This window comes from Saccopteryx leptura, chromosome 2 (assembly GCF_036850995.1).
Source record: "Saccopteryx leptura isolate mSacLep1 chromosome 2, mSacLep1_pri_phased_curated, whole genome shotgun sequence".
Taxonomy (NCBI): Eukaryota; Metazoa; Chordata; class Mammalia; order Chiroptera; family Emballonuridae; genus Saccopteryx; species Saccopteryx leptura.
Window position 1 is genome coordinate 83,333,303 of NC_089504.1, and position 18,358 is coordinate 83,351,660.

Sequence of the window (18,358 nt, forward strand, 5' to 3'; positions counted from 1 at the left end):
ATATGATTTCAATGCATGAACTCCATTCTGTATGAGAAACAGTATTTCTAATAAGTTAATGAATCACAAGAAAATACAAAAATTCATCTAAAAACACAATCTAATACCATTAGAAGGAAATTTTCTTTTTCATTTCCCATCTAGAATCTATTGTCATTTATTTATTGTACATGAATTTATCCTAAACACAATTACTACATCCCCTTTACATGGCCTGCTTTGTTTCAGGTGCTGAAAACTTAAAAAAAAAAAAAGATAAAGTATTTGACCTTGAAGAGATTACCATCTCTGTGAAGGTATTAGGGTGGCTAATCACAGGGATCTCCCTTCATACATTTCAAGAAGTAATTATTGAGTTTCTTTGTATGACAGAGAAATTGAAGGCATTTTGGATAAAGTATTTAATAAAACAGACAAAATTCTCATCCTTTTAGAGCTTATATTTTGATAAAGTTGACTGGTGATAAGTTTCAAAGTAAGCATGTAGTGTAGTGGATTGATGAGATTTTTGTCCTTAATTAATTACCTCACTATTTCCAAGCTTCTTTGCAGTATGGTTTTGCACAAACCTTGACTTTAAGCTACTTTTTAAACGTGTTACATAAAAATAGAATGTGATGGAGTGACAGCGTGTTTCAGACTAATATTCTTTCACATTTCTGCACTCTCTGAATGCTCCTCTCCCATCAGAACAAACTGAGTGCCACCCTGAAACAAGATGTTCCCATCACAGCCAATAGTAGATGTCAGATAAGTGAGCCTAAGCAAGTTGCCTTAGTTCAGTACTAATCAGCAGAACCATACAGGCTACCCATAGACTCTTGAGTAAAAATAAATGTTTATTGTTTGCTATGCAGCATATCATGGCAACAGATATCTGACATGGGTCATACATAAGGTATGAAAATTGCTAAGGGAAAAAGTAAATATGAGACATGGTATGCAAAGGTGGAGAGTGCAGTTGGAACATTTAAAGAGAACACCAGAAATCTGAAGCGATATAACAGATTATAGGAGATTTGCAAATTTGACCATAAATCTTTGTATTGCAAATAAATATTTGTTAAATGATGGAAACAAAATCTGAAGCAAATGAAGGAGTAAACCAAGTGGGTATCTGGTAGGAGGCAATTTCAAGCATAGGGAACACTGAGAAAAAAGGTCCTGAATAAACAGAATGCTTAGACTATTTGAAGAGGAGTGAGTATATTAGTGATGTTAGATTAGAATGTATTAAAAAGAGAGTAATAAAAGATGCGATCAGTTTTACAGGACAGGAAGAGTGCACCAGATTATTTAGGACTTGGTAGGTCTTTATAAATTTGGGGGGTTTCAATCTGAATGACAAGAAAACTTACTGGGGGTACTGAATGACAGGTTTTAATACACAACTTTTACCAGTATTACTCTGAACCTGTTTTACAAGTAGATTACATATTTCAATAACTATGTAGAGTGCCAAATAGCTACTTGAATTATTGAGAAGTAAAATAATAATTGAGAGAAATTTTCCCAACTTGATGACGAGTATCTACAATAAAGCTGTTGCTAATATTATAATAGTGAGAACAAAATTTTCTAATCTAGAAAGCTAAATCAAATACAAGGCAATGAGGTTCCTTCTCACAATTTTTTTTTTAATGTGATACTGGAAACTTTTGCTAATTCAAAAAAGCAATAAAGGCAATAAAAGCTCTAAAGATATACAAATTTGGAAAAAATACAACTATCTTTAAAAAAATTTATTTAGAAAATTAAGTTTAACAAGTGACATTGACCAAAAGAGTACCTAGGTTTCAGGTAAACATTTCCATAGCATTTGAATTGTTGATTATTTTGTGTACTCATCACCCAAAGCCAAATCATTTTCCATCATAGTATATTTTTCCATCTTTATTCCCTTCCTCCCACACCCACCTGATCTAACCCCTCCCCCTAGTAACCAATTTATTTTATCTAAATCCACAGAAGGCTTGTCTTTTAAAGTAGGGTGCTTGGTCTCCAAGTGGCAAAGCAGTTTTGAAGGCTCCATTGCCTCATTACTTAGCTGTTCACCTCATATTATGCAGAGTGGCCTTGGTACACGAGAATCACCATATTTCAGCTGCGATAAATCCATACTTCAAGTAGGACTCCTGGTATTGTCTGTTAAATGAAGCCTTCTTTTTCTTCGAGGTCATAGGTTCTTCTTCTGTCTCCTCACTGGCCCTTTTCCACTTTGCAGAAAAACTTTTGATGGGATTTTGTTTTTCACTCATTTTGCTAGTTTATGGGTTTAATTTTAGCGGCAATGTATCACATGACCAAGACAAGCGTCAAGAGTGAGTCTTAGACGGATGTAACAGAGGGAATCTGGTCATTTTTAAAAATAAAACTGTTCAGACTTAATTATAAATAAAATGGAAATAATGTAAGTTATTTATTCTTTCTCTGTGGACTGGTACCAAATGGCCTATGGACCAGTACCGGTCCATGGCCCAGGGGGTTGGGGACCACTGAGCTAGAGCACGGGGTCACTGACTTGAGCATGGAATAAAAGACATGAGCTCATGATCACTGGCTTGAGCCCAAGGTCACTGGCTTAAAGCCCAAGGTTTCTGGCTTGAGTCAAGGTCACGGGTTTGAGCAAGAGGTCAATGTTTTTGCTGGAGCCCACTGGTCAAGGAACACATGAGAAAGCAATCAATGAACAATGAAGGTTCTGCAATAAATAATTGATGCTTCTCATCTCTCTTTCTTCTGGTCTGTCTGTCTCTCTTTGTCCCTCTCTCTGTCTCTCTCTGTGTCTCTGTCACACACACACACACAGTACAAAGTGGGAGGTATTGCACTTCCTGATATCAAGCTATACTACAAGTCTATTGTTATCAAAACAGTCTGCTACGGGCATAAGAGCAGGCATACAGATCAATAGAACAGAACAAAAAAAAATGGAAATAAATCCATGACTTTATGATCAATTAATATCTTTTAAAAATGGCAAGAGTACACAATAGAGTAAAAGCAGTCTCTTTAATAAATGGTGTTGGGAAAATTGGAAAGGGACATAGAAAAAAATGAACCTAGAATACCAATTTACACAATTTGTAAAAATAAAATAGATAAAAGATTTAAATGTGGTCCTGGCCAGTGGGCTTAGGGGTAGAGTATCAGTCCAGTGTGTGGATATTTCGAGTTCAATTTCCAGTCAGGATACACATGAGAAATGACCATGTGCTTCTCTTTGCCTCCCTGTCCTCTGCTCTCTCTCTTCTCCTCTCATAGACAATGGCTTGATTGTTTCAAGCATCAGTCCTGGGCACTGAGGATAACTCTGTTGTTCCAAGTGTTGGCTTCAGGTGCTGAGGATAGCTCAGTTAATTTGACAATTGGTCCCAACAAGGCTTGCTGAGTGAATCTTGGTCATGGCATGTACAGCAGTCTGTCTCTTTATCTCCCCTATTCTCACTTAAAAAAAATAAAAGACTTATATGTAAGTCACAAAACCATAAAACTCCTAAAAGGAAATATAGGCAGTAGACTCACAAATATCTCTCAAATCAACATTTTTGCCAACATATCTCCTCAGTCAAGTGAAATAAATGACAAAATAAACAAATGAGAATATATCAAACTAAAAGCATTTGTTCAGCTAAAGACACCATTAACAAAATATAAAGCCAGCCCACTCATTTGGAGAACATATTTTCTGATATATCTGATAAAGAGTTAATAATCAAAATGTATAAAGAACTTACAAAACTCAATACCAGGAAGATAAACAATTCAATTAAAAAATGGACAAAGGACCTGAATAGACACTTGTCCAAAGAGGACATACAGATAGCCAATAGGCATATAAAAACATTCTCAATGTCACTAATCATCACAAAAATGCAAATTAAATGCAGAATGAGATATCACCTCACAGCTGCTAGAATGGCTTTCATTAGAAATTAACAAACAACAAGTTTTAGATAGGGGTGGTAAAAAGAGAACCCTCTTGCATTGCTGTTTGAAATATAGACTTATGAAGACAGAGTAGAAAAGAGTATGGTGTTTCCTCAAAAAATTAAAAATGAAACTTCCATTTGACTCAGCTATCCCACTTTTAGTAATATATCCTAAGAATCCCAAAACACTAATTCAGAAGAAGACATGCACCTTCATGTTCACTGCAGCACTGTTTACAATAACCAATATCTGGAAACAAAAGTATCTGACAGTAGACAAGTGAATAAAAAAGCTGTGTTATATTTGCACATGGAATACTATATGGCCACGAAGAAGAGGGAAATCTTACCTTTTGTGACAGAATGCATGGACCTGTAGATTATTATGCTAAGTGAAATAAGCCAGGCAGAGAAAGCAAATATAATATGATCCCACTTATGTGTGGGATCTAATTAAACTAAATAAACTGAGGAACAAAACAGAAACAGATTGGGTCACAAGAAAAATGGACAGGTGTCAGAGGGAAGAGGTGGAGGGGATGTAATTAAAGAAGGGAAAGGAATTAGCCAAATTTTATATATATAAAATTCATAGACACAAACAAAAGGATAGAAATACACTTCAAAAAAGAAAAGAATGAAAAGAAAAGCAAGAAAAAAATCCTTGACCTATTTCTCACAACTTATTAAAAATGAATGCAGAATGAACCATAGGTTTAAATATAAAACATAGAATTATTTTAAAAATTAAAAAAAAAACTTTAGGTTGTAAGAATAGGGAAAGAGTTCTTGGAACTTGTTACCAAAAGCATACCCATAAGTGGAAAAATATGACAATTGTATCTCATCAAAATTTATAGCATTTGCTTTACCAAAAACCCTGTTAAAAAGAAGGGAAAAAAGTCATCTACAGACTGAGAGAAAACATTTGCAAACAGTATATTCCAAAAAGGACTGGTACCTAGAATATATAAAGAACTATCAAAACTCAACAGTAAAATAACACTTCAAATAGAAAATGGATAAAATGTATTCACAAACATTTCATTGAAGAAAATACACAGATGACAAGAGATGTTCAACTTTACCATCAGCCAAATGAAAAATAAAACCACAATGACATACCTCTGTATACCAATCCAAATGGCTAACATTTTTTAAAATGTTGGAGAGGATGTAAAGAAATTGAATTATTCATATATTTTTTGTGGGAGTGCAAAATGGTAAGGCCACTCTGGAAAACAATTTGATATTTCTTATAAAACTGAACACTCAACTACCATACAGTACAACAATTGCACTCTTGAGCATTTATCCCAGAAAAATCAAAACTATGTTCCATAAGAGTTATATTCTTGATGATCATAAACTAGAAACAACTCAGATGTCCTTCTATTGGTGAATGGTTCAATAAACTGTGGTATATTCATATATCCATACCATGGAATATCAAAAAGCAATGAAAGGAACAAACTATTGCCATAAGCAACAACATAGATGAATCTTAAGAAAATTATACAGAGATGAAAAGACAATAGGTTTTATTTGTATAACATTCTTGAATGACAAAATTATTTAGATAGATAACATATTATAAGCACTGAAATTGGGGAAGGGAGGTGATCATGGCCATAAAAGTGTGGCAGAAGGGATTTTATAATGATGAAATTGTTTTGTGTTTAGAAGGTAGAGGTAGAAACACAAATTTGATTGTGTGATAAAATCGCATAGAACTACACACACACACACATACACACACACAAATATATACATAAAGATGGCAAAATCTGAATAAAAGAGATGGATTATGTCAATATCATTTACTTGGTTGTGCTATTGTGCTGTAGTTACCATTGGAGGAAACTGACTAAAGTACACATGGAGTATCTCTGTGTTATTTCTCATGCTTGTATGCAGATCTACAATTTCCTCAAAATAAATAGTTTAAGTAATAGTAAAATATATAATTATAATATTACTAATCAATACCACCTTTACATACTTACCAATTAGAAAGATTAATATATGTCCACAGAAATATCTGTACAGAAATGTGAATATTATTATTGATTAGAGTGAAAACCTCAAATAACCTAAATAACCATCAACATATAAATGAATGAACAAATTGTGGTTTACCCATACAATGAAATTCTATTTGGCAATGAAAAGAACAAACAACTGGTAGACACAAAAATATAGATTAATTTAAAAAACGTGTTCAGTGGTAAGAGCCAGATGCATAAGAGCAATTATTGCATGAGACCATTAATATGCATTTCTATAATAGGGAAAAATATAAATATTGGCAGACAGTAGATCAATAAGCCTGGTACAAATGTGGGGTTTTCTTCCTGTAAGTTCTTTAAATTTTATTTTCATGTAAATTGTATTTGTTCAGATCACAAGAATTAGCTTGACACTTAGGATGTTCTCTTGTGAATACATTTCAGAACCTATCCATCTACTAAAATAAAATTGATTCTGTCAACTTTTCTATTTCCTGACAGTTTAAAGATAAGAATTTATTTTCAGATATTTCAAAAATAATAATTATTAAAAACTTTCTATAAAAACATCCAAGTAACTGCATCATGATGATAAAAGTGCACAATACCCAAAATGACTTTGAAATGATTACATGTGATACATATTTGAGAGAATTTGGTTAATGCTCCTAAAAATGACTTTTTGTTTTGTATGTGAAAAAATAGCACAGACCCAAGAACAGCCACATGGTGCCATCAGAGAACATAAGTCACAAAGAACGTGATAAACAGAACTGTATCAAGTTAATACAAATCAGTTTAATTTTGCTAATGACTTCCATGCATGGTAAAAATAGAAAGCTTCCTCCTGGTGGAATTAACAAACTATCACCTAATATGGAGCATAGAAATTTATAGTAGATAGAAAATAGGAAAAGAATAAGAGTAGTAGCAATAAGGAGGCGGATGAGGGAAGTCTACTAGTTGCTCATATGCAGAGCCTAGCATTTAGCCCATCGGTAACATGGAGACTGGCATTGTGATGAAGGAAAACAGTGAAAAAATAACAACTCACTACACCTATCCCAGGAAGGTACAAAATTAGGTCATAACAACCCCAAACACCTTTCTGGGAAAACAGTCAACCTATTGACAACTGTTCCAGGAAACTGTTAATCAGGTAGTTGTTAAAAAGTCAGTTTACAATATTCAGTCTTGCTTTAACAGCCCTAGTTTTAATTCTGTCTCACGAACATTTAGATTCTTTCTTTTAAAAACCACCCGAACAAATAACTTTGGTGTTATTTTTTTAAAATATGATTTTAATTTGTGTTGACATAGATTCGAGTGTCCCACCAAATATATCTCCCCCCACCCCTTTATTGGTGTTATTTTCAAGAAAAAGAAGAAAGTGTTTGTCTGAATGAAAAGTACTTTTCCCTCTTCCTTTTTTATTTAACATTGACATTGATATACTTATCCTTAATTAAAATACCTAATGCAGTTTGAAATTTACTGACTCCAAGACACTTTCCTGGAACCCTCAGATTAGGTGGTTCCTCTTGTTACACACCTCTAGAACTCCTTATATTCTTCTTTAGAGAACTGAAATTCATTCATTGATCAATAAACGATTTTTTTTTGTATTTTTCTGAAGTGAGAAAGGGGGGAGGGGAGGAGGTAAAGATAGATTCCTGCATGAGCCTGACTGGGATCCACCTGGCATGTCCACCAGGTGGCAATGCTCGTCCCCTCTGGGGCATTGCTCTGTTGCAACTGGAGCCATTCTAGCACCTGAAGTGGAGGCCATGGAGCCATCCTAAGTGCCCAGGCTAACTTTGCTCCAATGGGGCCTTGGCTGTGAGAGGGGAAGAGAGAGATAGAGAAAAAGAAGAGAATAAATGATTTTTGAGCGCCACTTGGCTAGAACAGAGGGAACATAAGTATATTAAGTGAAAGTGTCAATGAATTACACAAGGGCCAAGTAAGGTAGGGCCTTAAAGCCATGGTAATAGTGCATTTTATTCTGATTATTATAAAAAGTCCCAAGAGGATTTTGAAAGGGATGGTGACATAATCTGCTCACTGCATTTTATGTGTGTGGTCATTATAAAAATATGATCAAGGTAAGGGTAGGGATCATGTTTGTCTCACTTCCCTTTGTATATCTAATATTGATAATTGATTTAGTTTCTGACTCAGAATTAGCCCACAATGAGAATTATTTGGCCAAATGGCAAGCAATCAATAAAATTTTCCTTGTCTCCTTTCAAGATATCTTCCTAGGTTCCTATACGCTCTCTACCTTCCTCTCTCCCTTCTTTTCTCCCTCCCTCCCTTCTTCCGTTCCTTGTCTTTCTTCCTTATATCCTTCTTTCTTTCCTTCCTTCCTTCCTTCCTTCCTTCCTTCCTTCCTTCCTTCCTTCCTTCCTTCCTTCCTTCCTTCCTTCCTCCCTTCCTTCCACTTTATTAGAAATATAGATGCTATGAACACTTAAAATCAACTGTCTAAGAAATTAGAGAATGCAGTGGTGTCTGTAGGATAGAATCATACTAATCTAAACATAAGAAAATATTCATCTTACCTGTGGCCAAGAAATTAGCTCTCATTTGATTACTTTTCATAAGGATGGCTTGCCAAATTAAAGGTTATGATTTGGGAAGAGGAAGCACTGAAGAAACCAGATTTAGAATATTCTTTTCTATCCCTTTGATTTGCTTCCAAACTGTTAGTAAAATCTACACTTCAATTGATTGGCTCCTTGAAAATTTTTATTTTATCTAATGGAGCTATACATGATATAGACCTTGTAAGACTTGCCAAGATCATCAGGTACCAAGTGTGAGGATAAAGTTACTACTTATCAATTCCAGTTTATCATGTCAAAAATTGACATAAAGTCTCTCTTTATATTCCAGTTTTATTAACAGCCACGGAGTGGTTATTATATGCCAATTAGGTTGATCATTGTTTGCATATTATTTCACTTAATTTCTAATTCACCCTACTAATAGGATTTAAATCTCTACTTTGCCCATTGTACAAAATCAGATGTAGAACATTTAACAAAATAAGTTCTAAAAAGATGTCTGTAATGAGCTAAAATGGAAAAACAAAGCATATATATATATATCCCCCTCAGGAGAAAACAGTTACATATCAGAAGAGAAAGGTGTAATTGGGCTTGAAGTTCAACTTCTCTGAGTTTAACTGACATAGATTTGACTCTGGGACCACATACATATTTTGAATAATTTAACAACAAAATTAAATACAGTATACACAAAAATCTAAAAAAAAAGCATATGAAATAAATAAGCCTATCTCTAAAGTTGGTGGCATGACTACAAGGAGAAGTTATTTCAAAAATATTTTTCATTCCCAACCACCGTCCCCTCTAACAGCTGTCAGTCTATTCATTATATCTATGATCCTGTTACTATTTTTTCTTGTTTTTGGTAGTTTATTTGGTTTATTAGATTCCCCATATAAGTGAAATCATATGGTACTTGTCTTTCTCTGACTAGCTTATTTCACTTAGCATAATACTCTCCAGGTCCATCCATGCTGTTGAAAAAGGTAAGATTTCCTTTTTTTTTTTTTTTTTTTTTTTTTTTTTTTTTTTTTACTGCTGAGTATTATTCTATTATGTAAATGTACCACAGCTTTTTTATCCATTCCATTACTGATAGACACATTAGCTGCCTTCATATCTTGGCTATTGTAAATAACTGTGCAAAGAATATAAGGGTGCGTATATTCTTTCAAATTAGTGTTTAAGGATTCCTAAAATATATTTACCAAAATGGAATTTCTGGGTCAAAGGAAGTTCCATTTTTAATTATTTGAAGTAACTCTATACTTTTTTTTTCAGTGGCTCCACCAATTTGTATTCCAACCGAGTATACAAGGATTCCCTTTTTTCTACATTTTCTCTAACACTTGTTGCTTGTGGATTTATTGATGATAGGCATTCTGACAGGTGTGATGTGATATCTCATTGTGGTTTTAATTTGCATTTCTCTGATGATTAGTGACATTGAACATCTTTTTATACGTCTATTGGCCATTTGTATGACCTCTTTGGAGAAGTGGCTATTCAGGTTGTTTGCCCACTTCTAAATTGAATTGTTTGATTTTCTGATGTTAAGTTTTATAAGTTCTTCATAAATTTTGGATAGTAACCCCTTATCAGTTAGATCATGGCAAATATGCTCTCTCATTTTGTATGTTGAGTTATCTTTTCATTTTGCTAATGGTTTCCTTTAATGTACAAAAACTTTTTAGTTTGATGTAGTCTGATTTATTTTTTTCTTTTATTTCCTTTGCCCAGCATGATATATCAAAAAAATATATTGCCATGAGAAATGTCCTTATTGCTTATGTTCTCTTCCAAGATTATTATGGTTTCAAGTTGAACATTTAAGTATTTAATTCAAGTATACACTTTGAGTTTATTCTTATATATGATGTAAAAAGGTAGTCTAGCTTTATTATTATTTTTTTTGGTATTTTCTGAAGTTGGAAACAGGGAGGCAGTCAGACAGACTCCCGCATGTGCCCGACCGGGATCCACCCGGCATGCCCACCAGGGGGTGATGCTCTGCCCATCTGGGGCATTGCTCTGTTGCAACCAGAGCCATTCTGGTGCCTGAGGCAAAGGCTATGGAGCCATCCTCAGCACCCAGGCCAACTTTGCTCTAATGGAGCCTTGGCTGTGGGAGGGTAAGAGAGAGACAGAGAGGAAGGAGAGGAGGAGGGGTGGAGAAGCAGATGGGCGCTTCTCCTGTGTGCCCTGGCTGGGAATCGAACCCAGGACTCCTGCACGCCAGGCCAATGCTCTACCACTGAGCCAACTGGCCGGCCAGGGCGTCATTTTATTTTTTGCATTATCTATTCAATTTCTCCAACACCATTACTGAATAAACTCTCTTTATTCAAGTGATTTTAAGATATGGTAATCTGACAGTACATCCTGAGAATAAAAACTCTTAATTTCTTTTTAGTAATTATATTAAAGGGGGTGTTGCTAGCATTATTCTAAGATTGTTTTGTATATAGGGCAGAATGAAATGAATTAATAATTACATTATGTTGCTGGGTTCTCAGATTTCTTAGCTTGGAAAATGGAATATGCAAAATTGGTGAGATTAATTGAAAGTTCATGGCCTGACCTGTGGTGGTGCAATGGATAAAACATTGATCTAAAACATTGAAGTTGCCAGTTCAAAACCCTGGGCTTGCATTGTCAAAGAACATATGGGAGTTTATGCCTCCTTTCCCTTCACCTTTCTCTCTCTCTCAGTTCTCTCTCTAAAAATGAATAATTAACATAATTTTTAAAAACAATGTTTGTGTTCTGAATTGGAATTGGAATTATCAATATGAGTGTAGGTTTTTAAAACAAACAAAAATTACATATTAATTATGACCAGAGAAAATAAGTGGAATCAAAACCACTTTTGGCTTATAGTAAGTGTTTAATAACAGCAAGCAATAATTGTTCTTTAAGTTTTGAGTTGTTGCATTAAAATATTATTCTGACAAAGAGGAGTTAAGATGCAGACAAAATCAGTTGCTCAAAACACATCATTTATGCTTAAACTCTGAGTGTTCTCTAACATGCTATGCAGTAATAATACCAAACAAACAGCAATGGTAATGAAAAGAGTAGATTCTCCCTTGCTTGTCAAGTCAGGACTGGAAAGTCAATAGGTTTATCAGAAAAATATTATAATAACCAATAATTTATATTTCCAATTACATATAGTTATTTTGAAAGAACTATTAGCAAATAGTCAACTTATTTTCACTTTCAACTTTAATTCTTCTGCTTACTGTCTGATGAGAGTGAAAATGTACAGTTTTATGTCTTAATTAAAGTCTGCAAGAGAAATGAAAAATCATTAGATAATTGCTTTCTAGTAAAGGCATTCCAAACTTCCTGTCAGACCATACAATGAGCATCAGAGGATGGCAGTGTCTTCAAATCACATCTTTCTTGTTTCTGTTGTGCTTTTATACCCTGGCCACAGTCTTACCTAACTTTATTGTCTTGTTTTTGAAATCGTAATCTGAATTTTACCCTTATCCATTGAATTTAGTATGACATGTGATGCCTTTGATAGCTTGATTCTCAGCTATTAATTTGGATTATTCTACATATTATTTGAACTTCCAGTGTTTATTATTTCTTGTGGACATATATAATTTTATCTGCACCAATTCTGTCAGTTAATTCAAATTGTATTCTGTTTTTATTTACTGATTTTTAGAAGGAGAAGAAGAAAGGAGGGAGAGAAACATTAATTTGTTATTGCACTTATTTATGCATGCATTGGTTAATTATTTTTTTAAGTGAGAAAGAGGAGATGGAGAAACAGATTTCTGCTTGCACCCTGTCTAGAATCCACCCAGGAATCCCCATCTCGGGCTGATGTTTGAACCAATTGAGCCACTGGCTGCAAAAGGAGAAGAGAGAAAAGGGAGAAAAGGTGGTGAAGAGAAAGAAATGGTGATTTTTTATGTGTGCCTTGGCCGAAGATCAAACTGGAGATATCTGCATGCCAGGCTGATGCTCTGTCCACTGAGCAACCTGCCAGAGTCACATTCCTTAATTTTTTAAACATTTTTATTACTTGATTTTAGACAGAAAGAGACAGATAGGAAAAGAAAGAGAAACATTGACCTGTTGCTCCACTCACCCATGCACCCATTGGTTGATTCTTATTTATGTCCTGACAAGGGATTGAACCCACAACCTTGGAGTATTGAGAGGACATTCTAACCAATTGAGCTAACTGGCATGGGCCTGGTTGATTCTTCTTTTCCTTCTTCCCCTCTTCTTGTTCCTCTTACTCCTTCTCCTCCTCCTCTTCCTCTTTCTTCATCTTCCCCTTCTTAGAGAGAGAGAGAGAGAGAGAGAGAGAGAGAAAAGAAAGGGGAGAGAGTGAGAGAATCATAAACTTGTTGTTTTACTTATTTTTTCATTGGTTGATTCATGTACTCTGACTGGAGATTGAACCCGCAACCTTAACATGATAGGAGGATGCTCTCCAACTGAACTACTGAGCCAGAGCTGGTTGGTTCTTGCATTTGCCCTGACCAGAGATCAAACCCACTACTTTGGTATATCAAGACATGCTCCAACTAACTGAGCTATACAACCAGGGCCTAATCCAAAAATTTTAATGTCTGTTTTCTTTGAGATTATTTAGAAGTCTGCATTAGGATTTTTTGAATGGTAGATGGGTGTGTTAGTGTGAAAGTATGCATATATGTGTATGCATGCATGTGAATGCAGGTTCTGTGTATGAGAGAATGTAGGGAGAGGTTCACACTAGAAATATGTTGACATGGATTCTAGCCTTGATGCTATTCATAACATTTGTGGTATATTTTTGAGTAAGTTACTGGTTTCTCTTTTTTTTTTTTTTTTACTTTTTAAATAGTGATTATCAGAATAACTAACATACCGCATTTATTCTTAAAGAATTTATGGTTGACAGAGTCTAGTGGAGAAAAAGTCATATAAATTGAGTCATGATAAGCATTAGAGTTTATTTAGTTCTCATTATGTGACACATACTATAACCTGTATTCATAATGTAATTTAAATATCATAAGAACCCATTGAGATTTTGCTATTGCTATTCACATATTGTAGACAAAAAGACTGAAATGACTTCCCCAAATCACATGACTAAGAAGTGTTGCAGCTAAAATTCAAGATTCACTGACACCAAACCTCCACTCTTTTTTAAAGAGTTTATTTAAACAATTAATTTTAACGGGATGACATTGGTCAACTAGAGCACATAAATTTAGAGAAAATATCTCCAGATCATTTTGACATTCGATTATGTTGTATATCCATCACCCAGAGTCAAATTATCCTCCTTCACCTTCATTTGTTTTTTTATGCCTCTCCCCTCCCCCCAATTCCTCCCTCTCTTCCCTTTCCCTCCCCTTGATAACAACTGCACTCTTATCTATGTCCATGAATCTCAATTTTGTGTCCCACCTATATATGAAATTATACAGTTCTTAGTTTTTTCTGATTTACTTATTTTACTCATTATAATGTTATCAAGGTCCATCCACATTGTCATAAATGATCCTATTTCATCATTTCTTATCACTGAGTAGTATTCCATACTATATATGTACCACATCTTCTTTATCCAATCTTCTATTGAAGGGCTTTTTGATTGTTTCCATGTCTTGGCCACCATGAACACTGCTGCGATGAACATGAGGCTGCATGTGTCTTTATGTACCAATGATTTTGAGTTTGGGGGCTATATACACAGTAGAGGGATGGCTGGGTGATATGGTAGTTCTATTGTTAATTTTTTGAGGAACCACCATACTTTTTTCCATAATGGTTGTACTATTTTACATTCCCAAAAACAGTGAATGAGGGTTCCTTTTTCTCCATAGCCTCTCCAAAACTTGTTGTTACCTGCCTTCTTGATACAAGCTAATCTAACAGGTGTGAGGTGGTATCTCATTGTAGTTTTGAATTTCATTTCTCTAATAGCTAGTGAAGATGAGCATCTTTTCACATATCTACCAGCCAGTTGTATTTCTTCTTGAGAGAAGTATGTTCATGTCCTCTTCCCACATTTTATTGGATTGTTTGCTTGTTTCTTGTTGAGTTTTGTGAGTTCTTTATATATTTTGGAAAGTAGCCCCTTATCTGAGCTGTTGTTTGAAAATATTATCTCCCATATAGTTGCCTGTCTGTTTTGTTATCAGTTTCTTTTGCTGTGCAGAAGCTTCTTAGTCTGATGTAGTCCCATTCATTTATCTTTGCTATTACTTTCCTTGCCTATGAAGTCAAATTCATAAAATGTTCTCTATGGTCAAGGTACTATGTATTTTATTGTTTCAGACTTTATATTTAGGTCTTTGATGCATTTAGAATTAATTTTTGTACAAGGAAACAAACTGTAGTCGAGTTTCATTTATTTGCACATGGCTTTCCAGTTTTCCCTGTACCATTTATTGAAGAGACTTTCTTTTCTCTATTATGTTTTTTGGCTTTTTTTTTTTTTTTGTATTTTTCTGAAACGGGGAGGCAGTCAGACAGACTCCTGCATGAGCCCGGCCGGGACCCACCCGGCATGCCCACCAGGGGGCGATGCTCTGTCCATCTGGGGCGTTGCTCTGCCGCAATCAGAGCCATTCTAGAACCTGAGGCAGAGGCCACAGAGCCATCCTCAGCGCCCGGGCCAACTTTGCTCCAATGGAGCCTTGGCTGTGGGAGGGGAAGAGAGAGACAGAGAGGAAAGAGAGGGGGAGGGGTGAAGAAGCAGATGGGCGCTTTTCCTGTGTGCCCTGGCCGGGAATCAAACCAGGGACTCCTGCACACCAGGCCGACACTCTACCACTGAGCCAACTAGCCAGGGCTGGCTTCTTTGTAAAAGAAAATTTGACCATATATATGTGGTTTTATTTCTGGGACCTCTATTCTGTTCCATTAGCCTGAGTGTCTTTTTTATGTCAATACCATGCTGTTTTGATTATTGTGTCTTATAATATAAGTTGAAATCAGGTATTGTAATACCCCCAGCTTTGTTTTTTTCCTTAGGATTACTTTGGCTATTTGGAGTTTTTTTATAGTTCCATATAAACCTGATGACTTTTTGTTTCATTTATTTAAAAAATGACATTGTTATTTTGATAGGAATTGCATTAAATTTGTATATTGCTTTAGGTAATATGGTCATTTTAACTATATTTATTCTTCCTATCCAAGAACAAGGAATATTTTTTCATTTCATTGTGATTTTTTTTATTTTCTTTACAATGCTTTTTAGTTTTCATTATATAGGTCCTTTGCATTCTTTTTTATTATTATTTTATTTTATTTATTCATTTTTAGAGAGGAGAGACAGAGAGGGAGAGAGAGGAGAGAGAGACAGAGAGAGAGAAGGGGGGAGGAGCTGGAAGCATCAACTCCCATATGTGCCTTGACCAGGCAAGCCCAGGGTTTCGAACCGGCGACCTCAGCATTTCCAGGTCGACGCTTTATCCACTGCGCCACCACAGGTCAGACAGGTCCTTTGCATTCTTTGTTATGTTTATTTCTAGGAATTTTATATTTTTTGTTGCAACCATAAAAGGGATTATTTTTTTAGTTAATTTTCTGAAGTTTCATTGTTGGCATATAAGAAATCAATTGACTTTTATATGTTAATTTTGTATCCTGTGACCTTACTATATTGGTTCATTATTTTTAATAGTCTTTCTGTGGAATCTTTGGGATTTTCTATATAAAGGATCATGTCATCTGCAAAAAGTGTAACCTTTACTTCTTCTTTCTCAATATTAATGCCTTTTATTTTTTTCTCTTGTCTGATTGCTCTGGTTAGAACTTCTAGCATTACATTGAATAAGAGTGGAGAGAGTGGGTAGCCTTGTCTTGTTTCTAATTTTAGAGGAAAAGTCTTCAGTATTTTTCCTTAAAATAATGTTAGCTGATGGTTTGTCATTAATGGCCTTTATTATGTTAAGATATTTTCCTTCTAAACCCATTTTGTTGAGTGTTTTAAACATCAAATGATGTTGTATTTTATCAAATACCTTTTCTGCATCTATTAATAAGATCATATGGTTTTTGTTTTTTGTTTTGTTGATATAATGTATTACATTAACTGTTTTACATAAGTTGACCTATCCTAGTGATTCCAGGATGAATCCCACTTGATCATGGTGAATTATTTTTTTGACATGTTGTTGTATTCAATTTGCTAGTATTTTGTTTAGGATTTTTGTATCTGCATTCGTTAGAGATATTGGTCTGTAGTTTTTCTTTTTTGTGTTGTCCTTGCCAGGTTTTGGTATGAGAGTTATGTTGGGCTCGTAAAATGTGTTTGAAAGTACTGCTTCTTCTTCAATTTTTTGTAAGACTTTGAATAAGATAGCAACTAAATCTTTTTTGAATGTTTGATAAAATTAACTAGTATAGCCATCCTGCCCTGAACTTTTATTTCTGGGAAGGTTTTTTTTTTGCTTTTTTTATTTTTATTTTTATTTATTCATTTTAGAGAGGAGAGGGAGAGACAGAGAGAGAGAGAGAGAGAGAGAAGAGAGACAGAGAGAGAGAAGGGGAGGGAGGAGCAGGAAGCATCAACTCCCATATGTGCCTTGACCAGGCAAGCCCAGGGTTTCGAACCGGCAACCTCAGCATTTCCAGGTCAATGCTTTATCCACTGCGCCACCACAGGTCAAGCCACTGGGAAGATTTTTGATAGTTGTTTTTATTTTTCCCTGCTTATGGTTCTGTTTAGGCTATCTACTTCTTCTTTACTCAGTCTAGGAAGATTATATTATTCTAGGAATTTATCCATGTCTTCTAGATTCTTAAATTTGGTAGCATATAATTTTTCATACTATTGTACAATAATTCTTTGTATATCTATAATATCTGTGGCAATTTCTACTCTTTCATCTTGGATTTTGTTTATATGAGTACTTTCTCTTTTATCCTAAGTGAGTCTTGCCAAGGCGATGTCTATTTTGTTGATCTTTTTAAAGAATTAGCTCCTTGTATTACTGATTTTTTCTATAGTCTTTCTGTACTCTATTTCATTTATTTCTGCTCAATATTTTATTATTTTCTTTCTTTTGCTGGATTTGGGTTGCCTTTGTTCTTTTTCTAGTTCTTTAAGATGTGATATTAAGTTGGTTACTTAAGATCTCTCTTATTTGTTCATATAAGCCTGTAATAATATGAACTTCCCTGTTATTACTGCTTTTGCTGCATCTCAGAGATTCTGATATGTCGTTTGTCATTTTTGTTTGTCTGTATATATCTTTTGATCTCTGCTTTTATTTCTTCTTTGATCCAGTCATTTTTTAAAAGTCTGTTGTTTAATTTCCACATTTTTGCAGTTGAATTCTAGTTTCAAAGCCCTATGTTCAGAGAATATGCTTGGTATAATTTCAATTTTTTTTACTTTGTTGGTGTTAGTTTTGTTGCCCAGCATATGGTCTATTCTTGAGAATGTTCCATGTATACTGGAGAAAAATGTATACTCTGGCATTTAGGGATAAAATGTTCTGTAGATGTCTATCATATCCAATTGTTCCAGTGTTTTGTTTAAGGGCTATATTTCTTTATTGATTTTCTGTTTAAATGAAAGATCTAGAGCTGTCAGTGGTGTATTGAGGTCTCCAAATATGATTGTATTTTTGTCAGTTTTTATTTATAGATCAGTTAGTAGATGTCTTATATACTTTGGTGCTCCTTGGTTTGGTGCATATATATTAAGAAGTATTATGTCTTCTTGATTCAATATCCCTTTTGTCATTATGAAATGACCTTCTTTGGCTCTGATTACCTTTGTTGTCTTGTAGGCAGCATTGTTAGATATGAGTATGGATACACCTGCTACTCTTTCAATATTATTTGCTCAGAGAACCATTTT